We start from the raw sequence: 21,002 nt of genomic DNA, 5'->3' as shown, positions 1-21,002 counted from the left end.
ACTTAACAGTGGAGAATGTCCAGAGCATTGTGTGGCCTTAGACAATAACCACAGGTGTCCAGCAAGCCTTTAACATTTGTTTTTTTAAAAGAGAAAAGTGTAATAGTATTAAATCTTCCTGTTGTAAATCAGAACAGCTGGGGCTCCAGCCATTAATTTTTTAATCTCCAGCGGGGTTCAGGGGAGTTGGTTGCTCTGCTAGCATCCAGCTTACTAAGGTCAGGAGCCCATCTCTCTGTGTACAGCAGAGAGAAGGAGTAGGAAGTTCAGGATCTGAAGTCAAATGGTCCTGAGCACCAGCCTGACCCTGACACTTCCTGGCTATGGCTGTGGACAAGCTGCTTCCTGTCTGCTAGCCTCAGTTTCCTCATCTGCAAGATGCTGATGTTATCACCCATGTTATAAGAAGTTTGCAAGGGTCTATGAGGCAATGTTGTAAAGTCCTCTGGCCAACCCAGGGACATAGAAAGAACCCAAAGGATGCAAATTTCAAATAGCAGCTCAGGGGATCCTAGGAGGCAGGAGAGTTAAACAAATGCTATAATCAATTGTTATTTACTTGGGTCGACCATGTGCCAGGACCAGGGCCAGGTACCACAGCAACTTGGGCTGTGTTCTGCTTACATTGATGGAGGCTGCTTGAGGGACTTGAGGATCTAGTGAGGGGAGGAAGGGAAAGCTGGACTTAGGGGTCCCACACAGGGGCTTCCTCTTCAGACTCCAGTATGAGAAGTGATTTGTAAATGTTTGTTTGCCCAGTATCTACTGAATCACAAATATTGGAATCCACTATGGCTAGTTGAGGCAGAAAAGGGATTTTATAGGAGATGATGCAAAGCATCCTAGGGAGGGCGAGGCTTTCAGGAGAAATGATCAGAACCACATCGAGGACCTTGCTTTATCAGGAAATTACTGCCACTGCACCAGCTGGCACCAAGCTGGATACGGGGAACCAACTTTGCTGCAACCATGGTCGCTTCTGTCATTGGAAGCTGACCTCATAAGCGACAATACTCATGCTCTGAAAACAAATTTGCTGTGTCTGTGTCCTTGTGGGGCTCAGTTCTGCATCAGGGCAGTATTTGATTGGCAGAGCCAGGTCACATGCCATGTCTTAGCTGCAAGGGAGCCAGGAATTGAGTTCTGAACTGTGCTTGGGGGAGGGGGCAGAGTTCATTAAGAGGGAATGTCCCCAAATGAAAAGCTCCTTAAAAGACAATACATGGCAAATGTCCCTAGGTCCCAAAGCAAAGCACCATTTAGGGACCCAGTGGGGGCAGAGTCAGCTCTTAAAAGGTCACCCTATCTGGTGGGGTATAGGTGAGTGAAGGGGCTCAGGAGGACATGGTCCACCCACCGCCCACCACTCCTGTGTATCTAGTTCCTGTGGCTGGTGAGAGTGCTATGGTGACGTTTCCAGGAGAGATGCAGAACAGCCAAAAGGCAGGGCCACGTGCCATGCCCCCCAGACCCCAAGATCAAGTCCCACCTTCTCCACTGACTTTGGATTTCTGGGCTTCTCTGAGCCTCAGTTTCTGCATTTGTGTGCTGGAGGCAGTAACACCTACTGCATGGGGGCTGCTGCTCACACTGAAGAAGTATATCTAAACTGCCAGGCACAGCAGAAGTTCAGGAGAAGGCACTTGTCTTACAGTGGTTGGTGTAAGCATGATGTGAGAGGTTTCTTTCGGGGGGGCCCGGATGCTCTGCTATTGAGAGGTTGGGGAGAGGCTGGGCCCTGCCTGGGAGACCAGGAAGCGTTGCTTTTCGCTGACAACAGCACTCTTGCAACTGACAGAACAAACTCATTTATCAAGCTCCCTTCACAATTGTCGCTAAAGGAAATGTACCAAGAAGCCCTCTCCCCACACCAGGGGGGCTTTTGCTTTCCACAACACTGCCTCTTTCCCAGAGGCCCTGTTCCAGCCAAGCAGTGAAGAGCTGGGCTCTGGGTTTGGGGCCAATGTCTGGGAGGTGAGCTCCGCCCAGCAGCCAGAGAGGCCCTGCCCAGGGCTCCAGCTTCCAAGGTGGGGACAAGAGGGGAGGGAATGAATGACATGCACACAGAGTGGGTAGGTTGTCACGTGGCCAGGTCCCGGAAGGGCCTTGCAGGGGACGGGGTTAGAGCAGGCAGAGGTCACTCGCGGCCCGGTCCCTCCTCTCCGATCTCCTGTGTGTTCCTGTGAGGTGCCAGGCAGAAGGCTTGGGGCTCTCTCAGCGTTTCTAGTGCTGATAGGTGTCGGGGAGAGTCCCCAGAAGCAGGGCAGGATGATCTGGGCACAGTCTCAGAGGCCTTTGACTAGGACATCTGGATCCCAAACTGCTTGCTTCTTCCCTGAGTAAATTCGCCCTTTTCCCAGTTCCCACCGGCCACAGGGGCTGTCTCTGGGTCCCTCAGAGTCCCCTCCTGAGAAGTCAGTAGCCTGGAGGGGGGCAGTTTGTGTAGGAGAAAGACTAGAAAGGCATCACCAGTGGACCTCCTTTGACCTCTGCCTCCCTGTCTTCCCTCTGGACTGACTTGGGTTAACAACTCCCAGTCCTCACCTGTAGGACGGGCACCTTAATGTTGAGCTCGCAGAGCTTTTGAAGGAAAATGTGTTGAATGTATACTTAGCAGAATTTCCATCTCCAGGTAGGCCTGGCAACCATTTGTGTGCTAGACTCTCTGTCTGGGTCTGTGTGTACATCTGTCTATCTGCTAGAGTCTGAGTTAATTCACAGCTAGAAGTATTGATCTAGAATGTCAGATTTTAAACATTCTAAAAAAAAAAAAAAAAAAGGATGGGACCGTGGCCCAGGAGAGGGGAAGACTGCTTGTGAAAAGATTAGGATGTTCTAAAAATCACAAACAAGGGAACTTGTAACAATCCCAAATTCTTGAGAGAAGATTAAAAAGAGAATAGTGTCTAAAGATATCAGGTTTAAAGGCGGGTTCACAGAGGAAAGAAAAGACACAACTGTGACTAGAAGTTTCTCTGTTATAAGTAAAAGAAAGTCTCCTTCCATCTAAGTTTAATCCAAAGGACTTTACTGAAGTGCAGGAGTAGATCTTGCTTCAGGTATGGTTTGATTCAGGAGCCCAAATGATGCCATAGTTCACAGCACAGGAATCTATGCTGTCTCTATTCTCACAGGGGAGGGCCTCTTCTGACAGCCAGGTTGGTGGCAGCTATAGTTCCAGACCTACATACTCCCAAATTTAAGTCCATCAGACTTAAAAGTAGACCTCAGTGGCCCTAGAAAACATCTCATTGGCTGAACTGGGTCATGTGGTCATTCCTGAACTAATGTCTGTGGGTAGGGAATACAATGGTTTGATTGGTCTGTTTGGATTAAAGGTCCACCAATGGGGGTGGGGACAGGGTAAGGGCCACACCAGCCTCTTCTATGAATTGATAATGAAGGAGGGGCTCTCTAGAAGGAAATCAAGATACCACTGGTCAGAAAAGCCACTGTCCACTTTGATGGGTCTGAGCTCTCAGTATCAAGAAATCAGGAGACCAAATAAGGCAAATGTTACTAGAACATCAAAGAGAACAGAAAGAGATTTTAATCAATTTTACCACAAAAAGAATTTTGGGAATGAAAGACCCACTTCTTGGGTTAAAAAATAAAACTTTTATTATTTCTTTCTAGTTTTATTATACTTGGCCAGAAAAGGTAACCTGCCTTCCTGCTATTTGGAATTAATACCTTTGAGTGTGGTTTTATTTGTGGCTTGGTATACGATCAATTTTGTAAGGGTTGCACAAACATTAGACAAAAAGTCTGCAGGATATAAGTTCAATATCTGCTAAATGCTGCTGTTAGCGGTAGAGTGGAATCTCTTCTTACTTTCCCTTTGCTTTCTTGATCTTTCCTGGATAAAGCAGGGTATGCTAATGTGTCCCACTATCACTGAGTTCCCATCCATTTCTCCTCACACTTCCAAGGTTTATGCTTAATATATTTCCATGCTATGGTCTCTGGTACATTAAAGTTCATGGACCAGACTATGACTTCATTACTGATCATAATTTTATCAGTATCAAATGGCTCTCTTTGCCCTCTTTAATGCGTTTTGCTTGAATTTTACACCGTCATTATAGTGTCCGTCTCTTGCTCTGGGTTCCCTTTTGGTTCCCTTTTTCTGGGTATATTTATGCTTTAGGTCCAAAAGAACACAGGGGAAGGTGACAGAGTAGTTTTCAGTGGCAGACAGGACAGGATTCTTCATTTCTTGTTTTGTAGCTGTCCCTTCTCTTTGGGCTAAGAAGTGAAGTACAGACATGGAACAGAGGCACGGCTGCTCTACGTGTGTGTGTGTGTGTGTGTGTGTGTGTGTGTGTGTGTGTGACTCCAAGCTGAGCAGAGAAATCACTGTTCCATGGTCACCTTGTGGGAACATCACTGAGCCCCTGTATGTCCTTGGGAAGTGGCAGAATGGACAGTGTTCCTGAAGATAGGGAAGATATATTCATCTTTCCACTTCTCAAAAGAATGTAGATTTCTGAAACTACAGACCAGTACAAGCTTCTCCATGTAAGAGGGAAAGATCAGTTGGGTGTTGTGTTGCACACCCATAATCCCAGCACTTGGGAAGCTGAGGCAGGAGGAAGGCCAGCCTGGGCCATATAATGAGTTCAAGGCCAGCCTGAATTATAGTGTGAGACTCTGTCTCAAAAAAAACAAAAGATGAGAAGGTAGATCCTGTGGTTTGTACCTGGGGAAGGGAATGGGTATGATCGGGATGCTGCATGGGTTCACTAAGTCTTGTCAAATAATAGAGGCTATCCCTTTGACAGTCCCACAGGACTTGAACAAGGTTTTAAATAGAATAGAATAGAATAGAATAGAATAGAATAATGATTCCAATGTATTCTTCCCCCAACTTCAACAGTGCTTGATTCATGTCTCTTCTTGTTTCACTCCCAGGTAGTCTCTTCTTCTACCCCCTCCTCATTATTTTGTGGCAAATTCTAGACACTGTATTTCACTGTGCATCAGAAAAACCACAACTACAGTACGTACATACCATCATCACACCTGTATTAATGATTAGTGCTGCACTATAAAACTCTGTGGTTTAAGTTGAGATTTGATCTGATTAAAGTTTAATTTTTTTATTTTTGGCAAAAGTCCTGTGCCATTTACAGGTGAAGTAGGGAAAACAGAAGCCACCCCAAGGCTTTCAATGGAGGGAAGAACTACAGAGGGCTGTCTCCATCTCTCAGAATTGGGGGAGACTTCCAGAAGACAGAATCTAGAACTGCAAATCTATGGCTCAGACTTCCCAGGGGATAGCATCTAGCTGCTGCTAGGTCCCCTGATGAGAGACTATGCACTGGACCAATGGCAGCAGGATCCAGCAAGCCAGTCAGAAATGCCAAGTCCCCCTCCTGCCTTCTGATCTCCCTGCCATGTCTTTTTGGATGTTTGGCAGAGCCAAACATAGAATCAGCCAGCATAGGATATGGTGTTCCATGGTTTGAATGTGTCCCCCAAAGTCACGTGCTGGGAACTTAATCCCCAAACAGCAATGTTGAGAGTTGGGACCTTTAAGAAGTGATGGCTTTGCCCTCACTGCCCTTGTGGATGCATTAATGTCGTCATGGCAGGAGTGCATTAGTTATCCCAGGAGTGGGTTCCTGATAAAAGAACAAATTTGCCCCCTTCCCTCTTGGCCTTGCTCTCTCTTGCCCTTCTGCCCTTCTCCATGGGATGATGTAGCATGAAGGCCCTTTCCAACCTCAAGAACTACGAGCCAAGTAAATCTCTGTTTATTATAAATTTCCCAATCCCAGGTATTCTGTTATAGCAGCAGAAAACAGACTAAGAGAGGTGATTTGCAGATTGTCAGCCCTTACATCTCAAAGTAGAGTAGGTAAGGGACAAGGATAGGAGGAGCTCAGAGCTGACAGAAAACAGCCGAATAACTAACCGACCCCCCCCCTCCACAGGTAATGTTATGTTTGCATCAGGTTGCATAACACTTGGATGGTTCTCTTGCCATGTGTTATCTGCCATTGATGACTACTGTACCTTAATCCACTAATTCATTTGGGACAACAGAATCAGCAAAGTACTTGACAAGGTACATCATGATAGCCATGTGGACAAGATGGAGAAATGTGGGGCAAATGACAAGATAGCTGGGTGGAGTAATATTTAGATACAACACACCCAGCATTGATGAATGGCTCTAGGTCCTCCAGAGGGAGGGTTTTGTCCTTGATCCAGCACTGTTTGGCATTTTTATCAATGACTTGAATGAAGGTAAAGAGTATGTGAGAGTCATTCAAAGGTATTTGGCAAAGGCAGTATTGTTGACTTTTTACTCACATCTTGGCACTGGTGGCAATGGTTAATATTTGGGAAACCCCAAGAGGTTCTTAGAGCCTTGGATGACTGGGCTGGACTCTGGCCCTCCCAGCCCCTCCCAACTGCTGCTCCAAGAGCTGAGGCATTGGTATCTCCAGCCCTGAGGATCAATATCTGGACAAGCTTGAAACTGGGAGTCTCTGGATCACAGAGGAGGGTGAAGCCAGGACGTGGCCACACATCACAGCTGCTTCTCTCTATGAGGTTCCGAGGAACAGCCAACAGGAAGTCAAACGACTCTATTCTTTGCCATGATGACCTCTGAATTCCAGACAAGAGCTCTCTGGACCTGGGTTGGGTCCCCTGGCTGGGACTTGAATTGACAGCTGGGGAGAAGCTTTCACTCCTCTAAGAAGTTTCCTAAACACAGAGATGAAATGTGCCCAAATTCTAAGACCTAACTGGAGACTAAGCCCTCTCCCTGCATGCAAGGGTTATAGCCTTGTAGTGCTTCTGTAGCACAACTGGGGTGAAGGAGAGCCCCAAAACTTTGCCAGGAGGCTCTGGCCTCCTCCAGAGTAGGGTGATGGTGGGAGCAGGCAAGAAAAGACTCTAGGCTGGCTAACAGATGCCATGGACTGAAAAGGAAGAGAGTGGGGACCGTTCATCCAGTCACTGGTGTGCCCCTTTGAGTGAATTAAGAAACAGCAGATCAGTGAAGCACAATTCTGGGTGTGTCTGTGGATGATTGACACGGAGCCCGCAAAATGAGGGGAAGACCCATCCTGGATGTGGGTGGTACCAAGCAACAGGCTTGTAGCCTGGATGAGATAAAGGAGGAAAGTGCCCCTGTTTTGTAAGAGTGCCTGTCTTTGCCATCACCTTTGGACACCGGCCTCCAGTTTCTTCAGTCTTCCAATGCAGACTCCCACCTGAGCCTCCACAAGGAGCTGCCAGGCCTCTGACCTTGCACTGGTGCTATCCCCTTGATCCCTTTCATTCTGCAGCTTCCATCTTCTTGGGCCGAGAAGCTACTGGACCATCTAGCTCTTCAAGCACAGATGATTGCTGTCAGCCTACCTACCCAGTCCCCTTGTATAGTTATGTGTATTTTTTATTGATTCTGCTCCTCTAGAGAACCCTAACTAACCCAAGAGCTAATCCCACAGAGGAGCATTTCACAATGCACAGTGCCCCACTCACAGACCCTTTGGCCCACTCTTATGGTGGGACCAGCAACCTGGTCCTCCTCAGCGCCTCCTCTCTGGATATGCAAGAATGGGTGCATTCGCTATTCACTGCTGTGTAACAGAGAACTCCAAATGTAGTGGCTTTTACCAACCAAAATATGTCATGTCCGTCTCTGGGTTTTTCTGAGGGTCAGGAATCCAGGAGTGGCTTGGCTGGGCAGTTCTGGCTCATGGTTTCTCATGAGGCTGTGAACAAGATGTGTACTGGAGCTGCAGACATCTAAGGGGGTAACTGAGGCACTCACGTGACTGTTGGGAAAAGGGTTTGGTGGTTCCCTGGTGTGTGGGCCTCTCCATGGTTGCTTATGACATAGAAAGGGGGGAATCAGAAGAGGAGGAAGGAAGAGGTGAAATGGGAAGAAGAGAACAAGAAGGGGATGGGAGGGGAAGGGAGGAGAATGTGTGAGCTGAGGCTGGGAGGTTCATACCAGAAGTTTCACACTGTGTGTAGGGCATCAGGCAAAGTGACTTCTATGCTTCTGCTGTGACACTCATTTTTTGTTACTCCTCCTGGGACCAGAAAAAGTGGAGAGAAGACCCACTAGGGAGGAGCCTGGCTCTGGAAAGGTATTGGTGTGAATCCTAAGCTAGGAGGAGCACTGGCCAAGGAGAGGAGGGAAAGTAACTCTCCAGGGGCTCCCCACATCCAGCCACGAGCCTTTCCTCAGTCCCAGTTACCCTATGGGCTCTCTCCTGCCATGAGGGAAGGCTCCCCCTTGAGTCAGAGAGCAACAAGTGACTCTAGTCAGTGCCTCCCACCAGCTCTGGGTCGATGCCCCTGATCTCTGTGACCCCCATAAGCTATTCTGAGACCAACCCGAGAATGTTCCTGTGGGCTGGGTTACAAGAAGAGGGCAGCAGGCTGCTGTCATCTCATGCTGCAAAGAGGAGTTTTGTGCAGCTGGCAGAAGGCTGTCCTGTGTCTGCAGGTGAGATGGCGACTTGGCAGGAGGGGGTGGCCTTCAGTAGAGAGAGGAAGACTGTCCTCCACCCTGAGCCAGTCAAACTTGCTTTTCCTCTTGGCAATGACGGGTCTCTTGCCGTCCACAGCAGACCCTGTGGGGGCTGTGTTGCTGCTCATTACTCGGTTGCTGCCTCTCACTACTCTTGTTTGAGCTCCCTCTTTAAATCTGCTCAAGGGAAAAGAAAGAAGCAGGTGAGCACCTGGGAGGGCCCAGCTACTCAAATGACATGAAATGTTGAGAAAACATCATTTATTCATGCATCCATTGCCAATCACCCACCCAGCCATTTATCATCCAGCAGTTCATGTATCAATGAATCCACCCATCAATCATCCATGCATCTGTGCATCCACCCATCCATTTAGCCATCCATCCATCACTTGAACATCTATTTGCCAACCATCTTTCCATCCCTCCATTCATTCATCCATCATCCAGCTATCCATTCATCCAGTCATCCATTCACAAGTCTCTGTGAATTCATCCTCTCTCCATCCAAATGTCCATCTAGCCAACCATGTGTTTATCCATCATTCATCATCCATCATCTCCATCTCTGGTGTGCAGTATGGTGTGCTGCCCAGATCCCCTTGAGATGGAGGACTTATTGTCCCAAATGCTAAGAGTACTGGCCAAAGTACTATTTGTACCATGTTTCTTTGGGCATTATCTCTGCTACAGAGGGTTCTGTTGGCCAAAGTCATGCCCCTTCCTGGGCAGCCAATCACTGATGGTTGTAGGCATCTAAAGGCCTGATCACCTTGGCCCATCAGGATAACTCTGAGGGCTGATCTTGCTCCTCAGCACCCTGTGGTGTCGTCCAAGGCTTTTACTGGCCTACATTGCAGCTTTGCCTCTCCCCTGACCACACCTGCTTCCTCCTCTCCTCTCCACAGCTGTGGATCCCGAGGGCACTCCTTAATAAGCATTCTATACACTCAACTCCAGCTCTGGATCTGTTTCCTGGGGAACTCAAACTATGACTGACACCACCGTTTCATCCAGAAATGCATCCCTCCTGTCTACTAGGTCAACATTTACACTCAGCTTGCTCTCTGCAGAGGCATTGGGCATTCCTGGGGGCACAGAGGTGAATTGAACATGGGGTCTTCCCTTAAGGAGCTCATGGTCCTCCCCACCAGTGGCTCTAACACTGAAGGCAGAACAGGAAGTGGTCAATCCAGACTGATGGGGTTGAAGAGAGCTTCACGGGGGTGGGGGTGGGGGTGGAACCTGAGATGGGCCATGAGGGATAGGGGATGGGAAATGGAACTTGGCGGAATTGAGCGGAAGTGGTTTTCTATGCTGTCTAGATGTGCAAAACATTCCTAGAGTGGAATGAAAATTGTCTACCCGAAGGGAAGTAGCAGTGTGACAGCTGGACACAGCTGGACCTTGATGACCTCATGACGCCCACTTCCTCTGCTCCCCACCATGCCTCCCTCTCTCTTCCTTTGCTCCCAGCTCTTCCTCCCACCTGTCTCCCCTCTGTCCCTACAGGAAGCGTGGGTTGGTCACCAGCCAAAGCCTTGTGGTGCAGCCATTGTGAGGAGGGCTGAAAGCCACGGCGTGGAGGAGGGCAGGAGGCTTTCCTGGCTGCAGAGAAGTGGCAGTGATATGCCTGGCAAGCTCTTTGACCCAGGCAGTTTGCTCCCCAGAAGGCAGCTCTTGGAGTAATAAGAAACCAGATGGGCCCAGCTGGTTGGTGAGAGTTGTGTGCTACTGAGTCCAAGGTTGCCGAATGACCCCTGGAAGGACCTGGAAGCTTCACACTCCGAGATTCTTTTCACAGATCTCTGACCCAGGCACAGATGGCAACCTTGACCTTGGCCAGGTCCACAGCCCCCTGCCCCTGCGGTCCACTCAGTCCTGACCCTGATCAGGGAGTAAGCCAGTGTCTGGCTGCAGAATGAGCCCCAAACACCAATCAATCAATTAATCAACAGACTGACAGCTCTATATGGAAGTTTCTGGAGCTGCTAAGTGCTATTCCAGGATGGGGGGTTGACAGCATCGCCTCTGTGCCGTGGCCCGACAGGCAGGGCTGCCAGGCTCTGCAAAGTCCCAGGGGGCACACCAAGGTCTGGGGAGGCAAGCTCGGGGAGGCTGGCCTCTCTCACTGTCAGGAGGGGCTTTTAGTCTAGTGCTCACTCAGCAATGCAAGGGGGTGTCTTGCAGGTAGTGAGTTCCCCAGCAGAGGAAGTGTGTAGCAGGTAGCCTTGGTAATCATCCCTCAGTGACTTTTAAAGAGGATGCTTGCACTGCATGGGGCCTTTCCTGGACAACTGTTGACTTTACGCTGGGTGCCTGGGTGCCCCTGGCCCAGCGTAGGGGCAGGCTGGGTCCTCACGGGGCCCCGCTCTGCCCTCCCAGCCCTGTGACCCTTTGAACCTAAAGCCTGGGAAACAATGGGCTAGAGACCCTCCATTCATGGAGAATATCAGAACCAACACCCACCCCCCAACCTCGGTCCCCTCGAACCCTCCCTCCTCAGGCAGGATTAATGCTGTTCTGCAGCCTCAGCAAGAATCTCTGGTTACCACAGCAACCTTGAGCAGGAAGGAGCAGTGCGGGCCTGACTTGAGGATGGGAAGCTGGGTTTCCAAGGCAGCGCTGCCTTCAGGTTTGCTGCTCAGCTGGGATCCCAGAAGGTTTGGGTAGGGTGGGGATGGGGTGCTCAGGGACCCACCCAGCCTTCCTGAGCCCCAGGATCTCTGCCCTCAGAGCCCTGGTGCAGGGTCCTCCAGCTGCCTGGCTCTTAGGCTTTGTGGCCTCTCACGAGGAGGCAGCTGTGACCTGTCCCTTACCCCAGATCCCAGCCTTCCTCTCACCGTGTCTCCCACCAACTCTGACTCAGGATGCACCTGAAGTTCTCCTGCCCCAGAGGCCACAGGGAAGAAACTAGAGGGGGCAGACTGAGCTTAATTCAATTCTGATTTGATCAGGTCGCTCTGCTGCTTACAGCCTTCAATGGCTCTTCAGTGCCCTCGGGATAATGTTCGAGTGCTTCCTGTGATGTACAGTCTATTGTACCTGCTTCCCTTCCTCCCCAGTCTCCTTTCCTGCCATTTCCCTCTAACCCAGTTTCCCTTGGCCCCAGGACTCTTTGCACCTTCTGAAAAGTGGAACTGTCATGGCTGGGCCCTGCCCTCTGTGGCTCCTCACCTCCTGGACTCCTGTCTGGCAGGTCATCTGTTTTCCATGGCTTCTCCTTTCATAGCGGGGTGGTGGGTCCCCAGGAGGGCTCAGGTCAGGATCAGGAGCCTGTGTATAGTCCCAGCATGCTGTCTTCTCACCAGAACAGGAAACTTCCTAGGTTAGAACTCCCCTTTTACCTGTTGTCTTCATCCTCCAGGTGCTGCCCCTGGTGAGTGGCTCTGTATGACAGTAGTTGTGCAAGAAAGGAAGGAAAAAAAGGAGGGAGGGCGGGAGAGAGGGAGGGAGGAAGGGAGGAAGGAAGAAAGGAAGGAAGGAAGGAAGGGGATCCCTTCCTCTCCTGGGCCAGTTCTCAGGGAACGTGGTGACATGGGCAGGGTCTGGCCCCCCTTGGGGACTGAGAGGGGGCAAGTAGCAGAGAATTTGCTGTCCTGAGAGTTTAGTGGATTAAACTTCAGAAAACAAAATGAAACACCTTTGGCAGCTGCGACTTCTGCACCAGAGATGAGCAGGAAACCATTGAAACCTTGGCCTCTAGACCTGGTGTGGCAAACTGGGTCTGTGTGTTCCATGGGGAATTCTGCAATGGTACAGAGGACCATTGGAACAGAGCAGGAGCTCAGAAGATCAGAGCCAGGGCTGTGCAGAAAAAAGGAAAATGTTCGGGATAATTGATTCTAAGTAATTTATTTTAATCCTGGGGCACATATAATTTTGCATCCTGCTTTTAAAAAATATCTAATTTATTTTTTATCCTAGAGGGACATTGAGAAAGAGAGAGAGAGAGAGAGAGAGAGAGAGAGAGAGAGAGAGAGAGAGAGAGAGAGAGAGAGAGAGAGAGAGAAAGAGAGAGAATGTCTTAGTTTTCCATTGCTCCTGGCTCTGCCCTCTGACTGCCTTGGGGGTCCTGGTTGTGCTACAAGGACACTATCTCCCTGGGTGGCCACCCTGGGCAAGGACTGGGACAGGCCTGGGAGTCTTGGGCAGAGACATACAGCTGTGTGGACTAGGGGACTTCCCTACCCCCCGAGGACTCATCTTCCTCCTCCTTGAGCTGGCCCTGCCTTGACCTTGCTCCTCCTCTTCCAGGGCTGTCCCCACTCAGATTGCCCAATCTTCCCCCAACCTCCTGCTCCTGCTCTGTCCACAGAGAGCCACTCCAAGGCCTGTTTAAAGCATCCATTTCATTTTCATTTCTGTCACCAGCTCTGGCTTGGGGGTCTCTAGGGGAAGCCTTGTTGTCCTGACACCATCACTGATATCCTTCCTTCCCCAGGAGTCTGAAGAATTTGAGGAAGGGCTTAGCTTTTCACACTTCTCCTTCTTCCCTGGCCCACATTCTTGGTCTTTGGGCAAATCCTGGTGAGATCTTCTGGCACTGTGATGTGAGCCTTGGTGTCTGAGAGGCCAGAGGGGCTTCATGGTGGAGGACGATCACTCAGGGACCACTGTGGCCTCAATTACAGGTTAGTGGGGGTGTTCAGGAATACAGGGCCAGCTCTGCACTTGTACAGCCTCTATCAAGGGGACATGGGATGACTTTTACTTCATCGTATTTTGTATTTCCCAATCATCTAAAAGACATGTTTTCTTTTAGAATTAGAAAAAAAAAAGCTACTAAAAGATTCCTGTATCCTCCACTTTGCCCTACTTCTGTGTTGCCCACCTTACTGTCATCCAGGTCAGGGAAAGGCTAGCACAGATGGAAGACCATGCACACAGCCACCCTTCAGTGCTCCTTCCAAGAGGTAAGTAACAAGCACCATAAGTTTCAGAGTAAAGCTTTATGTTTGAGTCTGAGCTCTCCTGCTTACCTGCTTACCTAGAGGAGTTCTTTCACCTCTCTGAACCCCAAGTTTCCCACTTGTTAGGTGTAGTTTATGCTACCTATATTGGGGGTTCTTGTAAAAATAAGATACATTACCTTGTTTCCTTGCTTGGCAAAGTCTCTAGCATGTGATAAGTACCCCATAAATGTTGTGTGTGTTTACAGGGGAGAAAGAAAAGGTTGTCTTAGGAAAAAATGTCCTAAAACTCTGTGTGAAAACTTCCATTCAGATATATCTTGAGTCCTGTGGTTTGACCCAAAAGGTGAGTGCCTGGCCATCATCACAGATCACTCTCTCCTCTGAGGATGCAGATGGGCAGGGGAAAGACAGTGCTGCTGGTGTGTGGCTGATGTGGGGTCACAGTGCATTATCTCTGGGGGTAGTTCTGCTGCTGCTTAGCAGTCCACCAGACTCACATCTCCAGGGGCAGAACATTGTAATTTGAATTTCAGATGATAGGAAGAACAAAACATTTTTTAAGTTTGATGAAAACAATATTATCATACATTAAAACAATGCAAAAAACTCCAAATAGGACACACACACACACGCACACACACACACACACACACACACACACACACACTCAACCACACCAGGACATATCACAACAAATTTCTAAAAAGTAATGATAAAGAAGAAATTGTCAAAACAGCTGAATAAAAACAGAGGAACATATATGAAGGGATTGCAGACTTCTTGTATGAAACAATGGAAATCAGAAGGTGATGGAACCTCTATCAACTAAGATTTCTGTACCTAATGACAATATCCTTCAAAAGTTAGGCAAAATGAAAGCTTCCCCCCCACCCCCAGATGTATAAAAGCTGAAAGAAGACCTACAAAATGTTGAAATGTTAAAGGAAGTATTTCAGGCAAAACAAAAAGGATGCTGGATGTAAAACTGGATCTATGTGAAGGAACAGAGAGTGTTAGAAGTGATAAAAGTATTAGTGAAGTTAAGGGATTTTTCTCCCCTCATTAAAAAATTTCTTTAAAAGATAATTTGATTTGTGAGATTTACATTACAGATAGAAGAAAAATATATGACAACAATAGTAGGAAGGGTAGGAGGGAGAAATGTAAGTACTGTTTTAAGTTTCTTCAGCAAATTAAAGATATGTATTTTAAACCTTAGAATAATCACTAAAAATCAAACAAGGAGATACTGCTAATAAGCCATGGAAAACTAAAAAAATAATCCAAAAGGAGGCAAGGAAAGAGGAAAATGTGTAAAGAAAAGATGGGACAACTAGAAAACATATACCAACATGGTATATTTAAGCCAAACATATAAGTGATTATGATGAAAATAAATGGTCTAAATATTTCAGGTACAAGGCAAAGATTTCCAGACTTGAAAAAAAATTAATACTAACTCTGTTGTGTATGAGAAACTCATTGTAACTATGAAGACATTTTAAATATGTAAAAGAAGGAAGAAGTATATATCATACAAATGTTAATTATAAGAGTGCCGGCTACATTCATATTAGACAAAGTAGATGTCAGAATAAGGAATCTTACCAGGGATAAAAAAGGGACATTATATAATGATAAAGGTTTGCTTTTATAATGATAAAGGTTTGGTGGATGGCACAAGGGCCATCACTTATCCTCCTTGAACCTTAACTTCCTGTTCTATAAAATGGGTCTATACATTTCTCTCTCACAGAGTCACTGTTGGTTGCCTGACTTTATGTGGTTGCCATGGTTTTCTTTCTCAGGAATGAACCCCAGATTCTGTGATTCCTTTGCCTATGGCTTGGCGTTCATCTTTTACCAGGCCTCCCACCTTGGGCTGCTTGACATTTATTCATGTCAGCAATGACTCCTTGGACATCATAAAAGGGGCTGATAATTTTATTATGAGATCTAAAAAGCCTCTTCCACAGCTATTGGGAGCCCAGTTTTGTGAGTTATGATCCACTCAGTCCCAGGCAGTGTGGACTGGGGTTGCAAGGGCCTGGTCACAGGCAGAATTTTGGGGAGAAGTCATTTGCTCCTTCTGAGGTCCTTGAAAGGGACCTCTCCTTGGTTTTTAAGAGTAAGTCTTATTTCTGGACCTGGATTTTGGGTTTGAATAAGAGTCTCTGGATATATACCAGGCTTTCTTTAAGAAACAAAATTCCACATTTCAAAGACTATTGAGTGATTATTTGCCAAGTTTTAAAAGATGTTGAAAAAGGATTTTTTTGTGCAATGGCAAGATCTCTGGGCTTCACAGTGTGTAGAACTAAATTAAAACCCCACATTTGCCACTGTGTTTGTTTATTCTATGAGTATTTCTGAGGATCTACATTCTTGTAGGGATTGGAGGATGTTGGGATGTCCTTGCCTTCACAGAAATTATATTTTAGTGGGGGAGACAATAAGCATCAGTGAACAGGCTGCTTTGATTTGACTGTGTCCCCCAAGTTTCATGTGTTGGAAATTTGGTGCTTAATGCTGCACTGTTGAGAGGCAGGACCTTTGGGAGGTAACTGACTCATGATGAATGAATAACCCAATTACAGATTAATAAATTAATGGCTTATTGTGGCTGTGCTCATGTAAAAATGAGCTCTCTGTAGTCTGCTTGATCTGCCTTTCCATGTGACTCCCCCAACCATGTTAGGATGCAATAACATGACAATTATTAGACTTCTCAGCCTCCAGAAACATGAGTGAAACAAACCTCTATTATCCATAAGTTACCTGGTCTCGGGTATTTTATTATAGCAACAGAAAATGGACTGAGACATCGAATAAATAAATCCACAGATTGACAAATGCCTTGAAGAAGATAAAGACATGTGATAGGAAGGGGGTCAGTCGTCAGGAGGGTGAGACCTTCTGATGGTGTAAGTTACGAGTTATGAGGCCTGAATGAAGGAGAATCCAGCCAAGGGAAAAATGAAAGAGAAGCTCATGCTAGGCAGTGGGAGCAGCAAGTGCAAAGGCCCTGTGATGTCTGGTTTGAAGACTTAAAAAAAAAAAGAAGTGAGATTTAAGGTGGGTGCATGAGGAGGTGAGAGGAAGATGAGACAGAGAGGTGAGGAGGGGCCTGGTCACAGAGACCCTTGTAGGCATGACATGTGGGTGATGGAGGTCCCTGGAGGGTTTGAAGCAGCCATTTGCCACTGGTGGGTCAGTTTTTAATCTGCCTTGAGCCTCAGTTTCTCTCTTCATTGGTCATGTGGGGATGACACCAATCCCATCCTGTGGTACGGTTGGAAATGGGCAGCTCGACCTGCTTTCAGAGCTGAAAAGGTCCCTGAGACCTCACAGCCACCTGGCGGATACTAGGCCTCGCCTCCCTCTGTTCTTCAGTTTCTCCACTGGCAATGAAATGATTGGACCCGGTGGCCTCTGTGGCATTCTCAGTACTTCTGAAAGGAAGTGGAGTTCTAAAGAGAAAACTTGAAGAACATTACTCCAGTGTAAAGATAAAGTATCTCAGAAATTGTGTTGTAAATCATTGCTGAAATAGGATTCCATTTATAAAAATTCAATTTGAGTGCAATTTTCTCAGGAACACACACTCCCTGCATGGAGTAGGGTCAACCTGTGAGTCATGCTCTCCTTTACAGACTCTCCCTGCATCTCAGTCCATGGGGAGGTAGCAGCTTTGGGGTACCGGCCAGGGGTGGCTGTCCATGACCCCTCCATACAAGGGCTTTTTGACCTCATGCTCTGCCTGGAGAACCCTTTAGCTTGGGGCCAGGCAGAGTTGGGAGACAAACCTGTACTGAAGAGGGATGGTGCTCGGGGGTCCCAGATTCCATGGGAAACCCCAGGAATCCTCAGGTCTAGCCTTGCTGATACCCACGGTACCAGATGTCCAGAGAGCCATGATTCCAGGTTGGACTGCTGGGATGGACTCAGGAGAGACAAAAGAGAGAATCTTGCCACTGTCCTACCGAGCTCAGAGGTGGCCTTGTCATTCTGCTTTTCAGCCCTTCTCTAGGCAGTCTCCACCGACTGACCACAGTTGACATGCAAGTGACCTCTTTGCCATGCCTGGTCTCTCTGACTCCTTTAAATGGAGCAAACTGAAGTCCAGAGATAGGAGGCGACTTAGTCATTTTCCTTGTCGCTGGGAAAAAATACCTGACACTCAAAACTTCAGGAAGGAGAGGTTTATCTTGGCTCACATTTCAGTTCATAGCTGGCAGGCTCCAAGGCGGGAAGGCAAGGTGGAAGGGCTTGGTGGAGGAGAGCTGCTCAGGGCATGATGGCCAGGAAGCAGACAGCAAAGGGAGAAGTGGGGAGGCAGATGGGCCCTTGCAGGCCATGCCCCCAGGGACCTGGCAAGACCTCCTCTCCTCACAGCAAGTCAGCTATAAGCCCCCTGTAATCTAGTCATCTTCCCAAAGCCCCACCTTTGAGAACCTTTGAACCCTCGAGGCTCTGGGAGCCCTCTAGATATAAATCACACAGGAGATGGTTTGCCCAAGGGCACACAGCTGATAAGTGGCAGAGGCTGATCCTCTGGGTTTCCATTGTTCACCCCAGGATGGGAGAGGCCTTGTTTGCTTCTGGGAAGAAATAGATCATCTCCACATTACAGACGAGGCCACATAAATACAAGGGCATTGGAGCTATAGAAACAGGAGGGGCTTCTGGGATTGTAGTCTTAGCATTAATATGATTCAGTGCTTTTGCCCCTTTATAATCCATGGCAGCCTGATAGTATCAGATGTGGTCTGGGGGACTCAGTGACCTCCCCTTCCCCATGGCCATAGGGATTTGTTCATGATGGACAGTTAGATCAGTCAAGGTCAAGGAGACACCATCCTAGGGCAAGTTGTGCCTGTGGTCTGGTTTGGGTGCCAGTTCACAGCATGACCTTCAGCCCATGACGTCTGTCGGTGTCTGCTGTGTTCAAACATGAAAAGTGTCTGTGTGTGTGCATGTGTGTGTGTGTGTTGTAGTAGTAGTAGTAGTAGTAGTAGTAGCAGCAGCAGCAGCAGCAGCAGCAGCAGCAAGATCACAGTTTTTATACCAAGTTTGTTGGAACTCCAGAAACTCTAAGGCAGGGTCTCAGGGCCTGCCTCTTCCCAACATATCCTTTATCTAGACCAAGTCTTCCTATCTCTGGGCTTCTGAGGAATAATTGGCTGAAATAAAGGGCTTCACATCTGGAAGAATATGGTAGACTTGGGGACAGGTGACCTCAGAGACTCCTTCCACCCACCCCCACCTCCAATATCTCAAACGCCACAGGAGCTGAGAGTCGGGGGCACCTTCTGATTGGCATGAACACCTTTTCCCAACGAGCACTTATTGAACATGTACTGTGCCAGGCCAGCGGACTCTGTCTTAAATAGTTCATTGGTTTAAAAGAAACATTGAAATAGACTCAGTGGATGAAAGCCTCGAAAATGGAAAATCGGGAAGAGCTAAGAGAAATCCATACATTAGTAGATAATTTCATTCGAGTTTGTCACTACCTGCAACTTCAGTGGGAGTTGGTCCTTTCTCTCTGGATACCCAGACTGCAGGCAGTGCCGGAGACAAAGTAGACAGTCTGGGAACATTTGCAGAGTGACTGAACGAGCGGAAGGACTTCCTCAGGTGACAACAGTCCATAGAGCAGAGAGTGCTGGAGCTGAGTGAGCCTTGGGACCACTTCCCGTTCAGCATTTCCACACTGCACAGGGGGCCTTGGGTAAAAGGCATCCTGGATACAAGTTTGAAACCTACTGTTTACAGTCACCTCCTTTGGAGAAATGCAATCCATGTGAAATCTGTCTAACTCAATGTTTCCTAATCGCTTGGATTGCTAAAACAGTTTTTCTTTTTAAATAAAACTCCCTCCCATTCTAATCCACTCTGGGAATTGTGGCTGGTCCAAAGTCCTCACTGCTGAGACTGAAGGCTGAGGTCTGGAGCAGTCTGGTGTCTCCTGCCTGGACCATCGTTTTGTGGAAGGAGCATTTTTTGCCTCTCCCCACCTGGCCCTGACCCCCTAAGCTCTGGCTACCAAAGCATCAACAGCCCCATGAGTTCTGGGGTGAACCCCTTCATATAAGCATGTACTTTCCAGCCCATAGTCCCCAGGATCTGGAGTCTGCCAAGTGGTTTGAGAACCAATTCCCTCCTCTGGTCCGAGCGGGCCTGGAGTGAGCCGCAAAGGAGAGGGTGGGAGAGAACCAGGGCAGGAGGCTTGAAGCAGGCCAGAGAATTTCAGATGTGTTTACCCAGTGCTTTGGCCCGGCCTCAATTTATTTCCATTGAACATTTTGGTAACCATCTGCTCTTAAACTAAGCAGAAAATTATCCTTCTTCTACTGCGATAGCAGCTCCCTCGGATGTTTTTAATAAAAAAAAAAATCTATCATTTTAATGCAGACAGCTCAGCTAATAAAAATGATCTGTGCCATTAGTAATTATCCTACAAATACAATGCAAACTAGCAGAGGGCCTGGAGGGGCCCCATGGCCGGCAGTGGTTCTGTCCTGGGTCCAGGCTGGGCAGGATGCCCCTGTACTTGTGTGAGAACAGGGGAGTGTAAGGAAAGTAGGGCTCAGAAATCGCAGAGACCAGGGCCCAGCAGAGGGCCAGAGAGGGGCTGCAGCCTGGGTCTAGGGAGCCTTAGAGCAGGTAGGGGCAGCAGGGTAACGCATATGCCCAGGGGCGCAGTCCTATAAATGCTAATCACTGCCCTCTCCCCTCAGCTCCTGCCATGTAACTGCACACGCAAAACTACTGACCCCAAGCAGCAGATCCTCATGCCATCTCTGCAGGAAAGGCAACCATAGGGTCTCAGCCAAGGGTTAAACTCAGATGTCTTGGTGGGCCAGAGAGGTAATATAAACATTTGGATTGGTAAAGGTAGAAAAAGCAGAGTTATGGATTTTTGTCAAGCTGAATGATGACTTTTTCAATGAATAAAGCAAAAGTTTATATAAAGATGAGGCAAATTAAATATGTTGCGGTGGCACCTGGCTGTGGGGCATCAGTCTGAGACCCCAGTCTAAGCCCTAGATTCCTCCCACCTACTCACGAGGCTAAGCTTTGGTAGCCAAAGGAGGGCGCAGTCATTTCCACAGTCTCTCAGGCTGGGATGCTGGAGGTGCAGATGTGCTAGACCCTCCCTCCCCAGAGCCTGGGGTGGCAGTGTACCTCTGTATTCCAACTGTAGGTTGAGAAGCAGATGGAGCCAATGCTAGGCCAGAGCTGGAGACAGACAATGAAAGGATCTTGAAAACAGAGCCTGTGGCTTACCAAACTCTAAGCCTTTCAAGGCCATAGGATCCTTGAGCTGAGCTGGTGGTAGAAGTGAGGAGATCTATTGGTTTCAGGTTCAAGTAGGGCAACAGCCTCAGCCCCGGGATTTCAAATAGCTGAATGTATTAGTTCAGACTCATCTTAACAAAATGCAATTGTCGTTAGAAAATTGTACCATTTTGACAGTTCTGGGTTCAGGTATCAGGGACTCCCAACAAAGCCCCGAACCCTGATTAGGTACGCGATGCAGAATGAAGACAAAGATAAATAGTAAATGAAACGAAGCC

This window comes from Heterocephalus glaber, unplaced genomic scaffold, assembly GCF_053883595.1.
Source record: "Heterocephalus glaber isolate CG9 unplaced genomic scaffold, H.glaber_assembly_v1.0 deba00000594, whole genome shotgun sequence".
Classification (NCBI taxonomy): Eukaryota; Metazoa; Chordata; class Mammalia; order Rodentia; family Bathyergidae; genus Heterocephalus; species Heterocephalus glaber.
Note: the sequence above shows the minus strand (reverse complement) of the source record.